The 24,468-nt window shown below is 52.1% G+C and overlaps 1 long non-coding RNA gene across 2 annotated transcripts in view; it reads right to left on the bottom strand.

Moving 5' to 3' along the window:
• LOC130682603 (uncharacterized) overlaps positions 1-20,957 on the bottom strand; it is a 33,266-nt gene extending 12,309 nt beyond the window's left edge. For both annotated transcript variants that reach the window (XR_008995867.1, XR_008995866.1), the window contains exons 1-2: positions 19,132-20,957; positions 17,473-17,584 (exon numbers count right to left, since the gene is read on the bottom strand). This is a non-coding gene — a long non-coding RNA (uncharacterized LOC130682603). The remainder of the gene's footprint in view (positions 1-17,472; positions 17,585-19,131) is intronic.
• Between the last annotated feature and the right edge of the window lie 3,511 nt (positions 20,958-24,468).

Genomic DNA, 24,468 nt, shown 5'->3' with positions numbered 1-24,468 from the left:
TAAATCTTTACATATCCTTGGGTATTCCCCTAGAATAAGTCTCAGAAATGGACTCCCTGAATTATAGGATGCTAGGTTTTGTTTCTATCCCTGACCAGGACCTGGGTATGTTAGGTTATTCTGTGATTCTTGGCATTGAGCCTGGGGGCCCCCAAGTCTGCATGTTTCACATACTCCAAGCCATCTGCTTCTCCTCTCCCCAACACACCCCAGGCTGTGGGTTTACCCAGAAGAATGAATTACATCTCCTTGCTGGACATGAGGCCATTTGTCTTATGCTCTGAAATCCTGATGAGATAAAATCTGGGCAGAGCAGGTTTATTTATTTAATCTACTTCTGGGCAGGCAAGCCCTAGCCCCTGGGAATCACCTTGTCCAGATCAGGGTTAAGAGTTTACAGAGCAGAGGAGCAGGTCATCGGGTGCAGACTGGCTCCAGGCCTCACCCATGTGGGCCAGAGGTCTTACTTTCCCCACCTCAGGTGTGCCCTGGCCATAGCTCCAGCCTCCCAAATCCTGCCTCCCCACCTCTGGCATAGGAAACTAGGTGTTGACTCCTGCTAAGAGGATTCTGCTCTTCAGTGAAGGAACTAGGTGCTGAGTGGTGTACCCATATTTCTCCTTCCATGAGAAGTAGAATCTCCCTGCCCTCCATTTCGAGGCTTTGGATACCTCTGCAAGCTCTCTCTGGCACTGGTCCCTGGAGTCCTGCCCAGGCCTCTGGCTTATCTACGCATATACAGATCTGGGGTTTTATCCTTGTTTTAGGCTCAAACTCTGCAGATACCCCTTTGAGAGCCCTCAAAGAGCCAAGGTTTTGCTATGCGCTCAGACAACAGAGCATACCGCCTAACCCCACCATCCCACTGCCCTGTGTGTCACATCTCTGACTCTCTTCAAGTCTGGGGTCTCTCCAGAGAGCATGGGAAGCACGTGTCCTCTAGGCCAGGGGCTCCCAACCCCATCAGATCACCAGAGGAGCTTTGTAAAATTCAGGTTCCAGGGCCCCTCCCTGAGAGACACAGATTCTGCAGGTCCAGAGAGATGCCCAGGAGCCTGTGTTATCATAAAGGCTGGTCCTTTGCCTCTTCCCACAGAGCTGTCTTCTCACCCCTCATCTCTACGGATGTGGGAGAAAGGGCATTTGGACCCTGGGTCAGGCAGGCCCAAGGCATGTGAAGCAATGAGAAATGGATGGCTACAAGCCTGCTTTCTCAGGAAACCTAAGTTTAGGAGATGTGGCAGTCAAACTGGCCACCCCTGGCAGAGGGACTTGGCCAGGGCAACCTGAGCAGCCACACAAAGCCATCCTCACAGGCTTTCTGGCCATGAGTGCCCAGGCACTTGCTTGACGAGGATGCATAGGTGCCTCTGGCCAGCCAGGGCCTGTAGGGGGGTGTGGCCGGGAGAATCGAAGCCTAGTTCTCAGCTCCCATGGACACTGCTTCTAGAAGACCCTGGTAACAGCGCACTGGGTCTGAGGGCCTCTGTGGGCCAAAGGTGGGTCTGTGCAGCCCCACACATGGCCCCTCATGTTCTAACACCGCCCCCTGCCCAGACCCTGGGTCTCCTGGGCCAGCGTCAGGAACTCAGGGGAGCCAAATGCCTTGTGCTGCCCCTCCTCCACACTAGAGGAAGAAAGATGAGCCTCTCTCCTTCTCCACTGGGGCCTTTTGGGACCCCGTAGACTGTGGTGGGTGGTATGATGAGGCAGAAATCCCTGTGGGCAGTAAACACACACGGGCCCTGCTGGGTTCCAGCCAGTCCTTATTTCTGGACTTTTGACAATAAAAGCCATTTATTGAACATACAACAAAACTCATTCTCCATGTCCCTTAATGGTAACTTTATTCCTTCAGTTGTTCAGGCCAAAACCTTGGGGTTTTCTCTTACACCCCACCTCCAATTAATTAGAGAATCCTGTCCGCTGGACTCTAACTTATTCCAAAGTGCAATCCCCTCTCACCACTTCTGCTCTGTCATCTTTTGCCTGGATAATTGTGATAGCCTTCTACCTGCCGTCCCCGCTGCTCAGAACAGTCAGGGGGCGCTGGCAGAGCTGGGTGGTGACGGGGGTGCGGCTGGTCCAGCATCAAGCTATGCCACTGGCTCCCATGTGTGTCTAGGACCCCCCGTCTAGATTTGATTTCATCTTGGGTATTCTTACCAAGAAAAGCGGTTTGTTAGTCATATACAAAATGAGGTTTCTCTTGTACACCTTTAACAAGATATCACACACCCCTCAATTTTCTTACAGATCTCATGTCCTAATTTAGGGGTTATGAAGTCTACCATTCTCACAGGGGCTCCTCTCTGGCATTGAGAGCTGGAGCCATGAGCCAGAGAGACAACACTCAGTCATCTGGGGGCCCCTCCAAGATGCAGAGACCAGGGCCCGCAGGGCCCCACCACTGCAACTCAGTGCTCGGAATCCACTGTGGGATGATCCTAAAGCAGATGTGATGATGCAACGATGGGGACGAATGATGTGGGAAGGCGGTCCCTTCCCCAGGGGAGCACATCCTCTGTGCTCTGTCAGCATGAGAGGGATCCCCCTCACAGCTTGCATCAGAAAGATGGGTCCCCATCTTTCTGTGGGACCCCAAGCTCAGTGTGGGGTGAGAGGGGCAGAGGCTGGTTTTCCCCGGGGCTCTGGAGTGGCGTTGTGGCTGTGTGTGTCTGTGTGTGCAGACAGAGGCCCACACGTGGCCCCTCATGTTCTAACACCTCCTCCTGCCTGGGCTGTGGGGCCTAGAGGGCAGCTCTTGGGCAGCTCTCCCAGCCTTGCTTGGGCTCAGTCCTGTTTTCCAGGCCACCGCCGTCAGACTGGCCCCCCTGGCTACAGCTGAGCAGCCCCACGTCAGGGCTCAGAGGAGCCAGGTCATATTGTCCAGGGGAGGACTGGAGACCCGGAAAGGAGGAGGCACCAGGCCTGGGTCACCGCAGGTCCAAGGCAGGAGGGGATCTGCACCAGATGCACTTTGTGGGGCAGGCCCAGGCTGCTGAGAAAGGCCAGGAAGGAAGAAGGAGCTGGGGGATCCCAGGCTCCCAGGCCGGCTTGCAGGAATGAGCAGGTCTCCAGACCTCACTCAACCCTGAGGCCAGCCCAAGCCCACCCCCCCCAGCCAGCCTCCTCTGCCTTCATGAACCCCCAGGGCCTGCCAGCAGCTTCTCTCCTCGGCTGTTTGGTGTCCATCCTCCTGCAGTTCCCTTCCTCCCTCGGCTGCAGCTCTTGCAGACTCCGGCAAGGGAGCAAAGGCTGGTGGGGAGGGGGGGTCTGTGCCAGACTCAGCCAGACTCGCTTTCAGCCTGCCAGACTCCTTTTCCCTGGACAGAGTGCCTAGAAGACACCCCTCACCCACCCCCATACTTCCCCACTCCCCCAGCTACCCTGCTCCCGGCTCTGACTCAGCCCATAAATTACCTGGGGATGGTCGCTGACTCAGCCAGGAAGCCCAGAGCCCCCCTCCTCGCCCCCAGGCCTCAACCCTACAGCTGGCTCTCATTCCAGAATGCTTGGTCCCCTCCCCTCAGGAAATTCCTGGAAAATATCTGGCTTCTTCGAGTGGAGATCTCCTAACCACAGCCACAGCAGGGAAGGGAGCCGCTGCAGCCTCATCCATCAGGCCGCTGCCCTGGCCCTCCTCCCCCAGCTTGTGAGTTTGTGTGGGGCTGAGAGTGGAGGTGTCGGTCCCCATAAAGTGACAGGCACATGGCCATGGAGGGACCACAGGGGAGGGAGGAGGAAGGAGAGGCCAGCGTGGGATGGGGCAGTCGGGGCAGGCTGCTAGGAGGTAGGACTCGTCCCGGGCCAGGAAGGATGGTGAAACTGGGAAGTGCAGGGAAGGGAGGGGTGCTGCAGGTCCAGGGGACAGCCTGGGCTCAGGCGACGGGGTGAGGAGGAGTCCAGTAGGTGCCGGGGGAGGAGGCAGGTTTGGGCTGGAGGCGTTGCCAGGCAGGGAAGCCTGGGCTAGTGAGGCCAGGGAGCCAGAGCCAGGGCCAGGCTGCGGACGTCACCGTGAAACTCCAAAGCAGGGGCCCAAGAGGCTCTGGAGCTTGGGAGCATAGGGAAGGGGAGGGGGTGCACTGGTGATGACTGAGGAGATAATCTGGGATGAGAGGAACCTTGACCAGCAAGCCCCGAGGGACACTGGTCCCTGCAACATCCTGGGACCCCCTTGGGCTCCTAGGGCCTGCTCAGACCTGGGGTTGGGGTCCTCACACTGCAGTCAGCTGGCAGAGGCAGGGCTCCTGCCCTCCACGTGCCCAGGCCTAGGGACATGGCCATGGCATCAGGAGCCTCCAGGCTAAGGGAGAGACAGGTGTCCCAGGCCCTCCCTCCCTCCTCTGGCCCCTAGTAGCCTCTTGAATCCCTTCCTTGGAAAGCTCATTAATTTCATAGGGAAAGCCAAGCCCAGTCTGCAGATAACATGTCTCTTTTTTTGGCTGCTTCCCCTCAGACAATAACAACTTTTAAAGTACAAAAATTCCTGTCTAACTTCCCCGCAGGAAGGTTGGCTGGGCCATGTGGCTGTAGCCATAGTAACAGAGTTGTGGAGGGCAGAAGCAAAGTCAGCCTGCTGCCCGCAGGGCTGGTCGCTGAGGGGCTGTCGGAGCCTGGCCCCCCTCAGCCCTGGGATGGGGGCGCCAAGCCAGGGAACTGTGGGGAGGCTTCTGTTGGTTTCTAGCATGTATTCACCTTTCCTAGGAAAAGCAGTTCTGTAGGCCCTGGGAACAGCAATTCATAGTCAGGCAGAGGTGGGGTGGGGGACAAGAGAGAAAGGTGGAGCCAGAGCCAGCCAGCCAAACAAAAAGGAAGAGGGGAAGACCGGACGGGCAGAGTGACACAGAGAGGAAATTCCTTAAAGCAAAGACTGGGTCTCAGTTCCTTATGTATCCTTAGCCTTGAAGCAGGGGAAGGCTTCATTAACCCGTGTTCCCCGGGGAAGGCGTTCATTACCCCCATCGTAGGCTGAGTGTTTTGGCACTTCTCATGTCTGTCAAAGCCCTACAGCATTTCATTGACATTCTTGAGTCGCATGTTGGACTGACTACCTGACCCCACTCTAGACCCCTCAAGACAAATATGTCTTGGTCACTGTTGCCTCACAGCACCCAGTGGGGAGCCCTCCCCTTATCGTCTGTTCAAGGTATGAAACAGGGAGGTAGGACTTTGGGCTAGAGAAGGCCAGACAGACCCACCACAGGATTTGGCCTCCCGGGAGAGGCGCCAGCGCCCACCCCTCCTTTCCGACCCTGCTGCAGGGTCCTGTCCCTGGAGGCTGAGATGGGGAAGTGCAGGCAGAGAGGGGCTGGCCTGTTGGGGCTGGCCCAGTCCTGCCTCTGCAGAAGCCTGACAGGTAGGAAAGGGTTCTCTCTGTGAGTCCTAGTCCCTGAGAGGCGATGGGTCTCCAGGCAGAGCTGGTCCACTAAGGGGGGGAGGCCATCTTCCCTTGTTATCACTGGCCCAGCTGCATTTCCAGAAATTCTTTCTGCCAGTAAGAAGAGGAAAGAGAAAACTGGGCAGCCTCTCGGGCTACTGGGAAGAGGGTGGGCAAGTGGGAAGCAGGTTTCCCAGAGCTCTCATAGGCCAGACTGGAGCTCTGGGGCCAGAGGCCTGGATCAGCACTGGGACAGGTGTCAGAAGAACTGACCAATGGAACCAGAGCTCACACGTCCGTGCCTGGCCAGGCCTTGGTTGGGGCTTAAGAACAGTGACAGGAGGCAAGAAGGCCTGAAAAATCACTGGGTTTCCCACAGGCCTTCTTAAAATCTGGGGTTGGGGAAGAATAAAACTTATATTCAATTGCCTCCCCTCCCATTTCATTGTCTAACTCTATACTAGATCTTGAGAAAGATCATAGGGAAAATTATTATTATTATTATTATTATTATTATTCTCCAGTATAGCATGTCCATAGTGTGTTCTGCACAACACCAACCTATAGGGGCAATTCTTGATAAAACAGGTCTGCAGAGCTTAGCACATGGACTACCCTTATAAAGACTCCTAGTGCACAATGTAAATATTAAAGTCTCAAATCCTGATGAGACCCAATTCATTTTGATTAACCCAGTGTTTCTCAAACTTAGTAGACACTGAACCTTTTTTTCATGGGATACCATGAGGTAGAGTTCCCAGAAACACATTTTGGGGAAAGCTGCATTAAAGCTTTTGATGGGCGGTTTTCTAACTTTGTTCTAGCCGCGGTGCCCAGAGGTGGCGTAGGGGAAAAGGGGGAAATGAGTCAGCTGGACTCTGGGTCTCCATCCCACCCCCACCCACCCAAGTTTAACCAGCAGTTCCTTTATTCTTCTTGAATTGGGTCTCCAACAATATATTTTTATCTGATGAAAGGGCTTGCCACTAAAACTAAGCTTGAGAGCCATTGCTTTATGGCTCTTTGTGAGCATATGAAGCAAAAGAAAAGAACAGGCAGAATTGGGTGGGGGGGAATCTAGAAATAAAAGTAGTCAGTGCAGTGAAGAGAACAGGAGCATGGTGTTTGAGGAACTCGCCCAGTGTGTCAGTCTCCAAATGCTCTGTCCAGGTATCTCTAAACATGTTTTACAGATGACAAAACAGGGGTGGGAGGGTTGAGCTACCTGCCCAGGACCCTAATGAGATCTCTGACTGGTTATCTTGCCATCTTTCTCCAGAACTGAGTGTTAGAACGAGGGCTCCTATTTCTAGGCAGCTCCCAGTTTCACACAGGAGGCAAAACTTGCTCACCAAATGGCTAAAGGAAGCAGTCTCATTTCCAACTCAGAAGCAAAGGTACTGTGGTGAGAGGTCTGTAAGAGGGCAGAAGAGAGGGCTTTGGGAGCAGAGGGGTCAGGAAGGCTACTCTTTGAGATCTGGAACTGCACCATGATATGGTCCAGAGCCCATCATGATTCTGCTGTATGAAAAATCATTTCTGTCTTCAGTTCTAGAGATTCTTAGCCACTATCTCTCTGAATTTTGCCTTTCGTTCTTTCTAACCTATCTTCCTGGAAATCTGCTTAGCATAGGTTGGCCCATCTCATTCTGTTCTCCATCCTTATCTCTCTCCCGTTTTCCACTGATTTACCTCTTTGTGTTGCATTTTGAGTGACGGCTCAGAGCTCCTTTTCCAGCTCTATTTCACTGGGTTTTAAATTTCAGTGATTTTTTTTTTTAGAAGTTCTATGGTCTGACTTTTGAAACTCAAAATCCAAGAATTGCTGCCTGTTTCCTGAGGCAACAAGTGCTGAGTGGTCAAGCTCAGGCTTCCCACCTGGAGCTCTGAAGCCATGCTTGCAGGCCCTCTAGCAACCCGAGGGGCCATGCAAATACTCACATTCTCTTTGTGGGCCTCAAAGCAAACTAGCTACAGGAAGTGGGTGTGAAGAAAATATGTGGAGAGAAGGCCTGCATGGAAATGCTGGGTGAAAAGACTAGTTAATAGTTTTTAAAATGTTATCCCATATCGCCCCATATATAGTAGATATGACTATTACCATAATTAACATGATCATTATTAATGGGCCATCTTTTTGGGTAACCTTGGCAGTGTCCTCTCTCCCTAAACCTTGGTTTCCTCACCTGAGGCTCCCTAATCAGCCCATTTGAAATTTGATTCTTTTCCTCTGGTCCTTCAAGCTTGCCCTCTGAGAACAATGACAGCAGAAGCCCCGAAGCCAGGGCGTGGGAACCAGCCATGGTTAGGGGAGAGGGACCAGGAAAGGGAGGAAGAAACGTGACAGCCGCTGGGTGGACACATCCGCCCCCAGCCCTGCCCTGGAAGCCCTGCTCCACGGCTTGGGGGGAAACCAGGCTGTTTCTCTTGGATGGTCCTTTCTGGGCCATTCATGCATTCAGCAGCTATTTACTGGATACCTACTAGGTAGCAGGCTCCAGGCCAGGAACAACCTTGCCCCTCGGGACTGTCCCTTCAACTGTGCAAAAACATTCATGACTGTTGCTTCTGGGCTCACACCACAGTCCTGTGGACAGGAAGAGCTCCATCCACAACCCTTCTTGACTCACAACCCGTGAGTTTTAAAAGGGCACACAACAAAGTGGTTTTCACTCCTGCTTCTGCTCCCTGGCTTGGGGGAATGAAGTCCTCTGGACGCCTTGCCTGAAGGCAGTTGAAAGAGACTGACTTGCCCTATTTTATGGCCTCCTATTTTGTGCTGGGGGAAACAATCCCTACTGTCAACAGTTGTGCTGGAAGCTCCAGTCTGTCAACTTTCCTCTTTGATATCAGAGATTCATTTTTCTGAAAGGGGGAGAAAAGTGCCCCAAATCCATGGGAATTGCTGGATTTCCCAGTTGAAGCCCATTGGGAACCTTTTCCCATCTTTGCTGAAGAGGAGACAACATCTGAAAAGTTTGGTGAGCGGTTTTTCTTGGAAACTGCAAATTGTAAGCTTTTTGATCAGCCTTCATGAGCAGGCAGCTGTGTTTCTGCTCATCTTTGGTCAGTTCTCTGCTTGTCTGGACTTCACAGCATGTGTAAAGCAGACCTCAAAGATTCCTGAGTTCTTCTTAGAAGAGCAAGCTCTCCAGAAGACTCAAGGTCCCTTTTTCTCAGTGTTTGCTATGGCTCCATGGGGAGCTGTTTCAAACTCTGATGTCACTTCACATCACTGCCAGGCCCTGCTAAGGCCAGTACGTCACAGAGCAAGGATGCCACATGTTTACCAGAATGCACACCTCATGGGTCACATGCACATATCTGTTGCACACACACATACACAGTACTTACCTATTCTGATATGTATTACATACAATATGTGTACCACATATATCCAGACACACCACTGACACAGCACACAAACATGCACTTTGATGCTTCACAGACATACTAAATACACCCACATGTCCATGCCACATTTATACCACACCAACATGTGCTTTGTGCATCAACAGGTACTACCCAGATACACCACACTCAAACACACACACACATACACACACACACACACACACACGTAGTTCACAAACATTCTGTGTTCTCAGGATTTTAGTTTCTAACTAAACCTAATATAACTCTTCAGCTTTCCTTGGTCTATTCTTTTCTTTCTTGGAAATATAGCTATAGATTTTTTTCTGTTTCGACAAAAAACAAAGCAACAGCAAAACTTTCCTTCTTATTAGCTGTAAGTACATGCAGCTGGGCCTGAATGTATCAGAATACAGAAAAATAAAGGGACCATGAGCTCAGATTTGGGGGTATTCACTCCTGTTTCTTCCTTAGGAGACTGTGGCTGCACCTTTGTCCATACAAGGCCAATTGGTAGATGACTTGAGGGAGCTGTCTAGATGTTTGGCCTGGGAGGAACACACGTAAGATTGGTCACAAGTACTGGGAGAACCACTTCTCACAGAAGGCTGAGCCTCCCTGTCACTCATCCATGCACTGTTAGAACATGGGATGTCATTATGAAGATGAGGTAGGAGGCACCCGTGCCATCCCCTCCCTCAGGAGGCCGCAGCAGACATCACTAATGGACCACAGCATCTGTCCCTCCCAAGCTGGACATTCTGTCCAATTCTCCACATAGCTTCACCAATGATCGGGACTGGAAGTAAGGTGGTAACTGCTGAGAAGATCTGGGAAGCCCAAACCACCAGGCTTATGGGTGAGGAAACTAAGGCCCGAAATGGGGGAGGGGCTTATGGGAGGTCACACAGCATAATTCAAGCTGCGCAGAAAAATGAGGTGACCCTCCCAGAGTCCTCTGCTCAGCTCCACCCCATAGATGTGGCCGGTTTCAGGGCAAGGGCCTCCTGGGGCTGGAAAAGAGGGGCAAGAGGCGGGTAGGCTCAGCCTGAGGCTCCCTAGACACACCAAGTCCCTGTTGTGCTGGTCTAAGCCCCGCCCACCCATGGCTGTACCTGTGCCAGACTGCCCTCTCCACCTTCCCCACTGTTTCACACACACCCTTTTATACCCAACACAGATGTCCTCCTGCCTTCCCCAGAGTACACACGTGCTTCTCTCTGAATCACCAACACTGTGTTTCTGGGCTTTTCTCACAACCCCTATCAGGTCCTGCTGGCTGGTGTCATGACAGTGAATAGCTCCTGGATTTTATCTCCTTAGTGCGGTGGGTTTTGGACTTCTCATAACCATAGTATTCCTCTTCAAGAGAAGCCCTTCCCACCCCACCCCACCCCGCAATCCCCAGACTCAGGTCTAGCGTGGGAACTTCTGCTTGCCCACACTAAAAGCTCTCAGCCAGGCCCTGGCTCCTGGCATGTTCTAGGTGCTGAGGACATACCTGCTGATGGGGCATAAGGGGTGCATAGGTGATGGAGCCCTGCCCTCTAGGGGTTCTGGGCCAGCCCCACTTGCCCGGATGGGCCGAGGCGGGCCACAGGGCTGCCATGGACTGGTTCCTGGCCTCCAGGCACTTCTTCTTGGGTCATTCCTGTCCCTCCAGGTGGCAGCAGCTGCTGTAGGCAGTATAATCAGGGACTCTGGAGGGGAGGCCTCTCCCAGTGGGCCCTGCTGTGGGGCCAGTTGGGCAGCACGCCCCCACCTGTGCTGTGGCTGCCAGGGACATCCTTTCCCCGGCGGAGGAACACAGTTGCTTTGAGAGATGCAGGGTTAAGGGGTGGGGGCGCTGAGGGAACGTGAGCCTCAGAGTCACAGACAGACAGACAGACAGGCAGATGTGCCATTACGCATGCTCATCCCACTCCCGTGGCTCCCCCCACAAACTCTACAATGGCACCCCCTACACAGCCACTTCACCAGGAGTGTGGCATGTCCAGCACCAGGGAGGCTGAAATGGTTTCAGACAATGAAGGAAGATCACACAGCAGCCAAACAGAATGGGAAACACTGGGCCTCGACCAGTGGGAAGAGCCTCAGATCCTGCTGTTCCCATCCCAGCTCAGCCTCAGAATTCTGAGGACTGTCTTTGTCTTTTCAGGACCTCAGAGCCCAAAGTTTGGAGCCCAGCCCAGCCAGCCTTGCCAGAAAGCCCAGGAGGCATGTGGTGGGAAAAACACTGGATTGAGACCCAAAAAGTCAGGTCTCCAGGCTCAGCCACAACCAGTGGGGTGACCTTGGACTAGTCCCTTGACTTTTCAGCTCTGTGGTCTCTGTGCAAAGGGCAGCTCTAATGACCTTTCAGCTTTCAAACTATGTAAAAGAGGTGGGTAGGGTGAGAAGAATGGGCCACGGGGGATGGGAGCTGAGGAAGGAAGACCCCCTGACTGTTGAGTCGGGAATTATGGAGTGTGGGATAGACAGCCCCTTGGAGACTTCCTAGAGAGAGGAGAGGACAGGCAGGATGGAGGCAGAGAGAAGGTGGCTGCAGGGGGCTGTGGGCAGCACGGCCTCTGGGAACAAGCTTCAAAGGGAGGCCTAGAGGCCAGGCCCTTGCTCCACAGGGCTGAGAACCACTTCCTGTGGCAAGCCTTCGCCATCCCCACCCTCACAAGCCAGCCACCCCACCCGTGCTTCCAGCGGGCATGGTCGTCTGAGAACCAGACTCCGAGGCTTGTGACAGTGATTCGGTGGGGTAATGTGTGGGAAGCTCTGGGGTGCACACCTGGCACAGTGACGCTGGCAGCCATCACTGTTGTCCTTACACTTGTCATTGCACATCTGTCTTGCTGTTCCAGGGACTTGTCTGTCTCCATCCAAGGCTGAGTGCTCCCTGAGGTGAGGACTGAGTCAGTTTCGTCCACTCCTCTCCCCTGATAACCACAGTGCTGGGTGCACAGTAATGACAGAACTGAACTTCGACTGGGGGCTGGCTAGGAGATGCACCTTGGGAGAAGGGTCCTGGGGGAGTTCTCCAGAGCTCTGGGCCTTTTCCTTCCCAAGCCCCTTCTCTGTGTGGCTTCCAGCCTAGCATCTCCCCATCTCACTCACACTCCCCGTTGCCCACCTCTTGGGCAAGGCAGGGAGGGTAGGACCACTCCAGAGCCCTCTCCTGGTCCAGCACCCCCAGAGCCCTGAACCCTAGTTCAGACTCTCTGTGCATGGGTTCCAGAGGCCCTCCAGGCCTCCTTGGCCTTGGAGGAGACTTTACCCTATGGAAGTATTTGATGGGTGCCGTCCTCTGTCCCAGGACACATGGGGGTGACCTTGGTGATGCTGGTGCAGAGCCAGGACCACTGTTGGGGCAAGCAGAGGGGCAAAGGTGGGTGCCAGCACCCCCACTGCAGAAGAGAGAGGCGAGCCAGCACCAGCTCGTGTGTTCCCATCTGCCACGGCTTTGTCACCTGAGCCGACTACTTGCTCCATATACACAAGCCCCTTTTGTCTCATCGCAGCTGGGTTAGACACTGCCTTCATCACTCTTTTAAGGACAAACTCCCTGAGGCTCAGAAAAGCTAAACCCCATGCCCAGGCCTCACAGTGCTTGTAGGATGTGGGACTCAAACCCAGGGCCACCTGGCAGGAGGTCTACCCTGCACCTCCTACAGCAACAACAGTGCTCCTCCAGAGGTGCTGAAGTCCTTTGGCAATTTATGAACGTGTTACATTCATTTGCTCCCTTGATTCTGCCAGGAATCTAGCGTGGCAGGCATCATTATCCCCACTTTGCAGTTGATGAAACTATGACTCAGGACAAGTTATCCCCAGGTCACCCTTCCAGGAAGTGGCAGCATCAGGACTCGGACCCCACCCTGAGTTAAATCACGTTCATTTTCCCTCTGCCAGGAGCCCTAACCACAGAAGAGAGCAAGGAACCAAGTTCCCTGATAGAACTGCCTGGAGGGTGAGGAAGGAGAAAAAGCAGAGGAGGAGGAAGGAAAGGAGGAAAGAAGGGATCATATAGTAGGTACTCTGCTGTGTTTGGCTTCTTTCACTCAACATGCTGTTTTTTGAGGTTCATCCAGGCAGTAGCTCATTCTTTTTAACTGCTGTGTAAATTTCCATCTTATAATTAGACCACTCTTTGTCCATTTTTCCATTGACATATATTTAGAAATGCAGATTAAACCCACAATGCAACACCGTTACATGTTCACCAGAAACGCCAAAATGAAACACGCTGACAGCACCAAGTGTCGGTGAAGATGGCAGGAAGAGTGGGGCTCATGTCAAAGGGTGGTGGCCGCAATCACTGCTTAGTGGCAGGAACTCAAGGCTCACGTACACGTATCCTTTGATCCAGCAATTCCATCTTGGGTGTATACGCAGGAGAAAGATAGACTTAAGCCTACCAAAGGACATGCACCAGAATGTTCATGGCAGCTTTACGGATGGTTCCATCACTGGGTACGTAGCTGCCAGGTTCTCCATCGTGTGAATGTACCAGTCTCCCATTGACTGGTATGGGTTCTAAGCAAGGCTAAGATAAGCATCCTTATACACATGCCTTGTGGGAACTTTTTATTATTTCCTTAGGATCAATTCCCAGGAGGAGATTGCTGGGTCAGAAGGTACGCACATCTTCTCGGTTTGAGACCCACAACACTAAGCTGCCTCCAGAAGGGCAGCACCATTTTCCCACCCACAATCACATGTGCCTATGGCTGGGAGGCTTTTGCGAACTGAAATGTTCTCCCTGTTCAAGTGCCCTGCCCCCTCCCTGGAGCCCAGAGAGCCACAGCCATTCTGGCTCCCAGCCACGAGGACGGAAGGTTTTGGGTAAACACTCTGGTAGCACAATGGTCACAGCTCTCAGGGCAGGGCTGCTGGAGCTGCAGGGCCACTACCCTCCACCTGCTGGCTGAGCCGGGCAGCCACTGGGGCCAGTGTGTCCACTGGTGCTGGTACACAGGAGGCGCTGGGGCAGTGGGTAAGTGACCAGCCACACCAGCCCAGCAGTGCTGACACAGGGACCACCGGCAAGTGAGCAAAACATCCAGCACTTCCTCCTCCTCAGCCCTCCAGCTGGGCGCCTGCCTCTCTCAGCGCCACTTCTAGATTTCCCTTCCCCAAAAGCCCAGGGAGTGTCCCAGTGTTCAGCCAGGCAGTGGTGTGTGCAGGCACGTGGCAGAGGAGGTCAAGATGGCCCAGGTGTCAAAGGCCTTCCCTCATCTTTGAGATCAGGGCAGGATTTACCTGAGGTGATGTGAAGAGTCCCAAGAAGTCCCCAGTTTATCCAATGACAGTGCCTGGAGCGCCCCAATTGTACCCCTGCCTTTGTGCTCAGCGCTGCCCCACCCACCACCCATGGGGAGTGACAGAGTCAGCAGGAGGGAGGGAAGCTGTGAGAAGGAAGGGGAAGCAAGGTTGCAGGAAGCCTGTTTCCCCAGCTTCACACTTCAGCTGCCAGCTGCATGGGTCAGGCTGCGTGTTCCAGCTGGCCTAACACCGTAAGGCCCCCTCTCCACGCCAGGGGAAGACCAGTACTCAATTTCCAAGTTCTTTTCTGCTAAAGGTGTAGCTTCTGCCAACCCCTCAGGGCAGGGCCTGGGCACCTGCAGGGGACAGTTAGCTAGATGCAGGCTCTGTGGTCTGGCTGAGGCTGTCAGGTCCCTGAGAGACTAAAACCTAGAGAAGAGATGACTGTCTCGTTTCAGCTATTACGTCTATAGCTGTGGTCTATAGCCTGTGGCCAGGCTCAAGGTGGGGCTAAGGGAAGGGAAGAGTCAGGCTGAGCAGCCCTAACTATGGTCTGCTTCCCTGCCCAGCCAACATCCCCCAGCGAGGCTCCTAGCTTCCGACCCTTCCCTCTGTCTGCCCTGAGCTTCTGCAACCAAGGACAACTCAGGCCTGGAACAGCCTCATCCCTTCCCCATGGACACATTCTCCTGGAGCCAGGGGCCCTTGGGGTTGTAGACGAGGCCTGTGTCTCAGGTTAGGTTCCTGGAAGCAGAGCCTGAAATGGCAACTCCTGTGGACGTGGTTACCTGGGGGAGTATTCTCAGGAGCAGGGCAGGAAAGCCACATGCGGCCTCCAGCTCCGCCTGATCCTATGGGAGCTTTGCATTGTGACTTGCACCACAGCATTGGCCTGGCCTGATATCGTGGGTCAGGTACTGACTGCAGGCTAGGAGGGATAAGCTGTTGAACCTTTGGGCCGGGACAATTCAGAGAACCTGGCAGCACTGAACTTTCATAGCCAGATCTTACAGCAGCTGGTAAAGGGATCTGGGAGGGGCAGCAGCTACCACCCCACTCCAGGTGGGGAGCCCCCAGGCAGCCAGCCTGCTGCCAACCCACAGACTTGCCTCAGCCAATTTTCCTGCATTCCTGCCTGGGAAGTACAAGATCCCTGTCTCCAGGTGAGCACATGGAGGTCCAAGGAACAGGTAATGAAAGAGTAAAAGAGCAGCAGAACCAGGGCCAGACCCCAGACCATATGCCCTCCTTGTAGAACAGAGGCCTCTCACCAGAGGTTACAGACTTGTGCTGCCCCTGGAATCGCATGCTGGTGTGCTCATGTGGCATGTGCGTAAGTGGGTGTTTGGGGAGAGAGTCCACAAGCATCATGGCGTCTCAAAGGCAAGCAATCTAAACATGATTTTGGCCCTCACCTGATTATTCTCACAGACATGTCACTGACCAAACAGTGTGACAGGGATTCTGGGCTCAGGAAAAGCCTGGGGAAGCCAAGAGAGGTTCCACACAGCCGTTCATTCTGTCCTCCCCTCCTGAGCTTGGCAAGGGCTGCTGGGCTGGCTTAGAGTCTGGGAAGTGAATTTGCTTCCTCTCCTCATCTTGGGGTGGGACTGGACTGGAACCCTACAAGTTTCCAAAAGGCAGTACCCAGGCCACTTACAATACTTTTGTGCCAATTAGATAAAGACACCCTCACCAGAAGAGACAAAAAATGCCCCCGCTAAGCCAGTGAATTTCAGAAACAGTCCCCTTTTCAGGGTGGGCCTCCCCAGGCCCTCCCCGTGGCTGTCCCTGCACCCCCTCCACCGCACATACGCCTGGCTCTGCAGGGCTTCTCCTGCCCCAACCAGCCTGCACTGGAAGACAAGCCCTGGGGACAAGCCCACCATCATCCCTGGGTCCCCAGGGACTGAGACCTATTTCCAGGGGTAAGAGGGAGCAGGAAAAGGCTGGGGTGGGTGGCTGAAGGCTCTGAAATCCTGAACTAGGGCAAAACTGGGGTAGCATCTTAATGAAGCTGCCGGACAGATTCTGGGCCTCCAGCCAGCTACATACCAGAACTGAGAGGGGGACACAGGCCATGCCAGGCTGGCAGGGCTGCTGCAAAGAGAGCCCGGAAGCACATGGCAGCTGCCTGGCCACCATGGTCATGGGAGTGTCCCAAAGGCAGTAGAGGCCGAAGGAAATGCAGAGCGCCTGAACCTCCACTCAATGCAGTGATACCCTGAGCCCTGCCAGGGGCTGGTGACAGCTAGATGTGCATCCGAACATGTGGGCATCTGTTCCCTCCCTGCAACAACAGCCTGCCTGTGGGGACCGGGAGAGGCACAAATGGAGAAGTGTGCCTTCACGTCCAGTTCCACGAACCTCAATCCCTCCATTCTGACAGCTCATTACAATCACCTGGGCCTTAAAGCAACACAGCTTCTGGGCCCCACCAGGATTCCATCACTCTGGAATAGAGTCGAGCATCACTTACTCATTTTTTTTAAGGCTCCAGGGTATTCTGTGCAGCCAGCTAGGGTGGAGAACCACTGAATTGATTCATTAGCTCCAAATGAGGCTTCTCTTTCCAGAAAGGGCTCTGAGATCAATTAAGTTTGGGAGATGCTTCCTATTCTAGCTCCTCTTGGTGATTCACAGGACACATTGACCTTTGCCAGGGGAAAAAGATCTTTGCTCTGGAAATTAGTGGTGGTGACAGTGCGTGGATGTGCAATATGTGCTATATTGTCCCTATTTTATAAATGGGACTGCAAGCGACTAAGGAATCTGCCAGATGTCATCATCTTGGGCAGTGGCAGAGTGCCAGTTCAGGCTCAGGGCTCTCTCACACATTGCCCCCATTCAACAAGCACCCCGATCACCTCCAGAAACAGTGCTCTCAACAACTTCTCCGGGTGGCCAGGTGGCCCCAGGTGGGGCTGTAGCCGACTGCTTGACCCAGCCCCCTCTCCCAGCTGGACTCCTGTCTCTCCATGCACTCAGGCCCCAGTCCTGCTTCCTGTCCAGCCCCTCACGAGCAGAGCTCCAGAACCCACCCTCCTTCAGGGGTGCCCCTTGGCCCCCCATGTGCCCAGATCCTCTGGGTCTGCTATAGGCTCTCAATCCTCCCTGCTCTCCACCTGCTGAGGGCATGGAGGGAGGGGTGCAATTTCCATTCTATTCCTGCAGGTTGACATCATCAACATGACCAAACATTAAGAGGTGGGTCATTCTCCAGGCACAGTGGTGGACTGAGGGCACCAGAGAGGCCCCAGGGAGAGATGCCGGAGGTTGCATGGTCATCCTTAAGCAGGGCGTTAGGACCAAAAAGCTCCCCAACTCAGACCGCTTTCCCTGACCTCCACCTGGTCCCTGCTCCCTGCTCCTCAGGCTGGGCCGGTGGCACCCCATTTTCAAAGGAATTTCAAAGAAATTCCCTCCCGCCCCAGGAAAACTTCAGTCCCTCCCTCGGTACTCACCTTGGTTTGAAAAGCTCTAACTGCATTCCTACAGCAAAAGGGAGCCCCTAGGGCTAGTGAAGCCTGAGTCCTGGAGTGCCGCCTGGATGGAAAGCATTTTTGAGTTTAGAACCTGTGCAAAGACATATGTGGGAAAGTCTCTTACTAGAATGTGTTCGTTTTTCTCTTGCTCAATCTAGTTAAGACAAACCTTAGCTTCCTCAAGAGTCTGCCACATGCCTGAGAAAGACTGTGACGACTGACTTCCCGCGGCAAGACTCATATTGTGTTCCATTCTCTCTGAACTCTTATTTTAGCACCAAATGAGTATCTTCCCATGAGATGTGGATGATAAGCTTCTGTTTCCTGGTGAAGTTTATGAACCAAAGATCCTCCTCATCAACACACCACCACCATAATAGGGACTCTACGTCCATCTGACAACCCTTTTCCCTAAACAGCCCAGCCAAGAGGAAGACAGGCAGTCAGAATCAGAGAGGTGCAGGGAGGAAGCAGGGACTAGGAGAGCTGAGACACAAGAGCCATGAGAGTGAACAAGGTGTAGGCAGAGCTGTAACATAGTCCAGGAAGGCTGCTGGAACATAGCTAGGAAGTTTGTTTGGGGACCCACGTGGCCAGGCAAGAATAACCTTAGAGGACAGGCCCTCCAAGGTTGGCCCAGCTGTCTAGAATCCCAGATCCCAGCAGGCTTGGCACCTTGGCTTGGCCTCATTATTTTGCACATGCCAGATTTTCTTTGTGCTTTATGTTTATCGGCTTATTTAATCTTTCCAACAATTCTATAACATCTATTATTATCCCATTTAACAGTTGAAGTGACTGAGGTACAGAGAGAGTACATAGCTTGCCTTGAGTCACACACAGTTGGTAGTGGCAGTATTTGAGCCCAGGAGATCTGGCTCCAAACTCTATGCGCTAAATCAGCACACCACAACTCACATGTAAGGCAGGGGATTCACGTATTGGATATTCAGGTTACTATGGCTGTACAACCCCAAAAGATCATCAGTCATCCATTCAGTCTGAGCCTGCAGTCCAGGCAGGACATGGTGCAAAAGGTTTGGTTCTGCCTCGCAAGACGGTAGCTGGGGCAGCTCATCTGAGGACAGGAGGGCCCACTGGCAAGATGACTCACTCACATGGTTAGCAAGTGAGAACTGGTTGCTGGCTGGAAGCTCAGCCAGGACGGACGGCAGGGGTGCGCCTGTGTTCCTCTCCACAGGGGCCTTTCCATGAGCTGCTCAGGCTTCCTCACAGCACGGTGGCTAGGTTCCAAGAGTGAGAGTCCAAGAGGCCGGAAGTGAAAACTGACAGTTTCTTAAAGCCTGGCCCCAGAAACTGGCATGGGGTCACTTTCACCATATTCTATTGGTTGAAGCAATGATATATCCCAGGTTCAAGGGGAGGGGATATAATCCTCGCCTCCAAATGGAAGCAGTGTCAGAATGTGGGGACCATGTGTTAAAGTGCCACATGGGGCCTAGGATCCAGAGGAAGGACTGGATCCCAGCAATGAAGGGGAAGCAGCTGTTAGCTCTTGCTCCGGGCAGAGGGAAGAGCACATGGGTCAAGCAAGTCTCCAGTGTATGCCAGGTCTTGGCCCTCATTGACATTATCTCATTTCCCTTTGCAACAACCCTCAGACAGGAGTTTTCTTACCGCTCTTTATAGATGAGCACTCTGAGGTTCAGAGAAGTCATCAGCCTTATCCAAAAGGTCACACAGCTGGTAAGTGTCGGAGCTTTTCTGGTTCCAGAGCTGAACTCTACTAACAACTCTGGAGGGCTGCCCCCAGATGAGAGCAGGGCTGGCCCAGAGGGATGACTAGGTCAGCTGGGAAGAAGTAGGAGAACAAGGAGCCAGGCTATCACTCCCCACCCACGTGCCTCCTCCAGAAGCTCTCCCAGATCAGGGAAGGGCTCCAAAACACCCTTTCCCAAGGTATCCTTTCCCTGAGGGGTGCCTCCTCTCAGGCTGGGGCATGAACAGACCTTCCTCCTCAGCCCTGCCTCCCAAGCCAGGTTTCTCAACCCTGAGCAGTTCCCGAAATCTTCTCTACTTCCTTGAAGCCTTCCCAGAGGCAGTCTCCCCAGTCCGTCTGTGCCAGCCACAAGCTGTGAATAGTTACCGGTCCAAAGCCTTACATTTTTTAAATATAATTTTTATTTGAGAATAGCTTTAGATTTACAGAAAAGCTATGAAGACAGTATGAAGCTCCCACATTCTGTAATCCCAATATCCTGCTCTCATCATCTTATGTCAAGATGGTACATTTGTCACAATGAATAAACCAATATTGATACATTATTATTAGCCCTACAATATCGTTAATACTATTATCCAAGCGTGAGTCCATACTTGCTTCAGACTTCCTTAGTTTTTTTACATAAATTCCTTTTTCTTTTCCAGGATACCAATGACATTTAGTTGTCACGTGTCCTTAGCCTCCTCTTGTCTGGGACAGTTTCTCAGACTTCCCTTGTGTTTGATCATCCTGATTAGCTTTGAGGACTACTGGTCAGGTATTTTGTAGAATGCCCCTCAGCTGGAACTTGTCTGATGTTTTTCTGCTGGTTAGACTGGGGTTATGGGTGTGGGGAAGGAAGACCACTGAGGTGAAGGGCCATTTTCATCACATCAAGGGATACATCCTACCAACATGACATCAGCTCGTGTTGACCTTGATCAGGTACCTGGCTGAGGTGGTGTGTGTCAGCTTTCTCTTCCTTCCCCTTTCCAGACCACACTGTCTGGAAGTCAGTCGCTCTGCATGGCCCACAGCCATTTAAGGAGCTACTGGGGAGCAATTCTCTTGGAGGATGACGTGTCTACGTAAATTGCTTGGAATTCCCACACACCAGCGTTTTGTCTCTTCTGCCCCATTTGTTTATTTATTTAATCATTTATTTATGTAAGCATGGATCATGAATATTTATTTTCCACTTTGGGTAATAATCCAATACCACTATATTTATTTTACTGCTCAAATTGTTCCTGTTTTGGTCACTGGAGCTCTTTCAATTGGTTCCTGTGTCCTTTTGACATTCTTCCATGTTTTTTTTAGTACTACCTTACTTTCTGGCACCACAAGATGCTCCAGATACACTTTGTATGTTTCCTTTTGGGGTTCATCAGCCATTCCTCCAAGGAGCCCTGGTTCTTTTTATTTGGCAAATGGTTTTGAAAACCAAGATGTGGGCACTAAGTGTGCTAGTTGCTATTGGGGTATCATTGCTTCTAGGCCCTCTCAGCTCATAAAACAAGGAAATATATATGTGTACACGAACCTGTATGTCTATCAACCTAACCATATGCACAAATCTATAAATATTTCTGTATGCAACCAGCTGTATCTATATTAAGGTAAATCTAAGTCCATACCAATGTCTACAGCTCTAATCCTTTATCACAAGGATCATCCAGCCTTCTCCCTTTGCTTGTCTATAACCTTCCACCTCCCTCTCTCACAGTGAGAAACCTGACTCCCACCATTCATTGTCCATTTACTTATTTGTCCAATTCCAATACACTTGCACTGTGATTTGGGAATTGCTAGCCCATACTCCATGGGAAACAGCTTCATCAGCTGGAATATAGTGTTTATAGTTTCTTTTGCTTTTGGTCTTATAGACTCTACTCATTTCATTTCTTAAATCAGAACCTTTCCCCCACCCACTTCAGTGAGATGGTTTCATACATTTGTAATACAGATAGGTTTGTCATAGTCTACATTTCATCCTGGGATTCCCCGACCTCCTAAATTATTTTTTAATTTGCATACGTTAAGATTCTCTCTTTTTGCTGTAAGTCTCTATATTTTGACAGATATAGCATCATGTATCCAACATTGAAATACCATACAGAATAACTTAACCCTTCAGAAAAACCCCTGTGCTTCACCTTTCAACCTTTCCCTCACCCTCAAGAAGCTTTTGCTTTTAAAGTATATTTCAATGTTTTTTCAAACTTCATTTTATGCCCATTACCTCATTTAGTCTGCAAAGCAACCCTGTGGGTTGGGAAGAGTGGAAGCATCATAAACATCATTCCCACTTCATGAGGAGGAGACAGAGGCTTGGAAGTATTAAAGCCCCTGGCCACATGGCTGGTGTGCACAGCTCCAGACGGACCCTGCTGCTTTCTTCCTACTCTACTCAGGCCATGGGTTGTTCCCAGACCCCATACATGGAAGCGGGAGGTTCTGGGTTTCAGGGAGGCAGGAGACTGTGCTATAAGTGAAAACAAGCCATGGGTTGACAGTGGGACACCTGAGCTCAAGTTCTGAATCTGCCACCTATTCACTGGGTGGCTCGACTAATCATTTTCCTTGGCTGGGCCTCAGTTTCCTCTTCTGTAGTAAGGAATGAGGTGACCCCTAGGTCCCATTCAAGTCTAGCAGGCTGTGTCTGGTCTTTGGCCTGAGGCTGGCTGCAGTCAGCAGGGAGGATTTGGGGAGCTCAAAGCTCAAGTCAACTATAAAGAAGCAGTAGTGTGCCGCGCTGGGGTCAGGGTGGGTAGGCCCAGGCTGGCAGTTCCCCAAGCCACCCTGTTCTCTCCGAAGCAAGTTCTCCAGGTGGTGAAGCCACAAAGGCTGTCGTGAACCCTCCCATGGTTGATGGCAGTGTTTTTCAAACTGTAGTTCAAGACCCAATGGGTCATGAGGCAGCAATTTTCTAAAAATTAGAATGAAATAAAATAGGATTGAATAGATCAACCTATTCAACATAATGGTATGTATAGGCTTTTTTGTTTTGATTAGATGTGTGAGAAATGGGTCAAATGTAAAATATATTGCTCAGAAAAATCTGGAAGTCACTGGCTGTCATCATGTTTTGCATTTTTATCTCATTTTATCTTTACTAGAACCCTGACAAGAGGGATTATTATTATTATCCCTATTTTCCAAGTGAGGAAAGTGAGGCTGTTAGGTCCAATGGTACCCTCACAGTCTCCCAGTTAGTGAGAAGCAGTTTATGAAAAATATCTCCCAGATCCCACACCCAGATGGGTTTTCCTACATTTGATCGCAAACAGAATTGGGGCACCTTGTTTACTTCACTAAGTCACAAGCAGTGCAGCCCATGGGAAGAAGGTACAGGTTGGAGGGCATCTGGGCCTCAAAACCTGGCTGGCCCCAGGTTTGGCAAGAATGAGGGTCTTGGCAGAATGAGGGGCTGCTTGCTGTCCACCCACCATTGTCCCCCTAGAAGCCAACTCAGTGGGAGTTCAGCCAAGACCAGGCTCTGCCATGGTAGGCAATCAGGGTCGGGGAGAGAGCTGGTGGGAGTGGCTAGGGAAGGTCACGTGGGCCCCCTCCTTCCACCCAGATGCCACACACGCAGCACAGCAAACACATTTATTTACAAAAGTGAGCTCTGACTGGGGCTCTAGACTCTCTGAGGGCCAAAATCCCAGCCCTGAGCAACTGAGGGTCCTACAGTGTATCCACCTGTCCTGCCTCTATTCCCTGGGTTCTCTGCTTTGCTTGAGACCAACATGACCCCATTGGAGGCCTGTTTCTCCCTTTTTCTTCTTTCTTGTCCCCCTGAGCTGAACACCCAGAGCAACACTGTGGGGTCTTGGGATTTATGAGCTCACAAAACTCATTAATCCTTTTCCTCAATTATCTTGATTTAAAGAAGCCCTTGGTTTCTCTGTAGACAGGAGAGCCCTACTTCTCTCTTGAACACAGACCACCAGGCCCTGGCTAGGACCCCTCCCACAGGGCTGGGTGGGTCTATTTGCGGTCTATTCATTCAAAGGTTACTATTGTTGGGCAATCCCTGAGAGTGATGAGGAAAAGGCAAGAAAAATGAGGGACAGGAAGAATTTCCTAGAGCACAAGCCTTCCGGCCAACCCCTTCCTGGCCACTGTCCCTTGGAGAGCCAAGTACCTCCCCAGGCCGCGGTGGGTCTCAGCATCTCCCAGTGACTAGGGCCTGAAGGCACGGGAAGCCTCCCCTGGCCAGCAGCGGTGGGAACTTGGCAGCCAGCCCAGCCACCCCCACTGGAGTGAAAGCATGCTGACCGCACTCCAGGTCTCTGCTCAAGTATCACCGGCTCAGAGAGGCCTCCTTTGACTCGCTCCTCACCTAACCTCCCGACACCCCTTCATGGTTTTGCATTTTTCCACAGTCCTTCCTGACCATCTGACAGCTACCTGTTTCCCTTATCTGTTTACCTCCAGCCTCCCCAGTAGAATGTGTCACAGGATCTTTGGCCTAGAAGAGTTTCTGGCACATACTAAAGACTAAATAATATTTGTTGAATGAATGAATGCATGAGTAAATGAATGAATTTCTTGGACCTTACAGTGACCAAAAGAACTCATTCTATGGGTTGCCCAGAACACTATGGACTTGAATTCCCAAGAATTCTAGAACAGCAATCATACAAACTCGCTGGTGGCTGGCCCAGACCCACACCAAGGACAACCTAGACCCTCTCCTTGGCCAACCGCATTGGGGCTGGTGGCTGTCCCCAGGACTGGAACTGCTTCAGAGTTGCTTCCCTCTGTGGCCTGGCCACAGGGCTCTATGAGCTGACTGTCCCGGGTCCACCCAGCCCCTCCGGCCATAGACTGCTGTAGGAGCCCCACACACCTTTCCTGGCCCAGCACTGGACATTTTGGGCATTTCTCACTGCCTTGGAGCTGCCCCCTACCACAGAGACCCCAGAGCTTCCCCCAAAACCATGCTAGAGACATAGCTTGGGCCAGAGCATCCTTAGTTTCCTTACACCTAGAAAGAGCCAGGACCCTGGGGCCCCAGGAAGGAGAAAAGGGAGGGCGTAAGGCTTGCTGTGTCCCCACATGGACCCACGGTGAGCAGGCCAGTTGAATGGGGGCCAAGGGAGAGAGACAGAGAACAGAGAGACAAAGACAGAAAACCCCAGAGTAGACAGAGACACAGGAAGACAGAGGGATGGACACACACCAAGGAAGTCAGAAAAATAAATCAGAGAGAAACAGTCAGGAGACAGCCCCTGGAGACCCAC

The sequence above is a fragment of the Manis pentadactyla genome, chromosome 2 (genome assembly GCF_030020395.1).
Source record: "Manis pentadactyla isolate mManPen7 chromosome 2, mManPen7.hap1, whole genome shotgun sequence".
Taxonomy (NCBI): Eukaryota; Metazoa; Chordata; class Mammalia; order Pholidota; family Manidae; genus Manis; species Manis pentadactyla.
The sequence above is the reverse complement of the archived record's forward strand: the minus strand, read 5'-3'. Positions and strand labels throughout refer to the sequence as shown.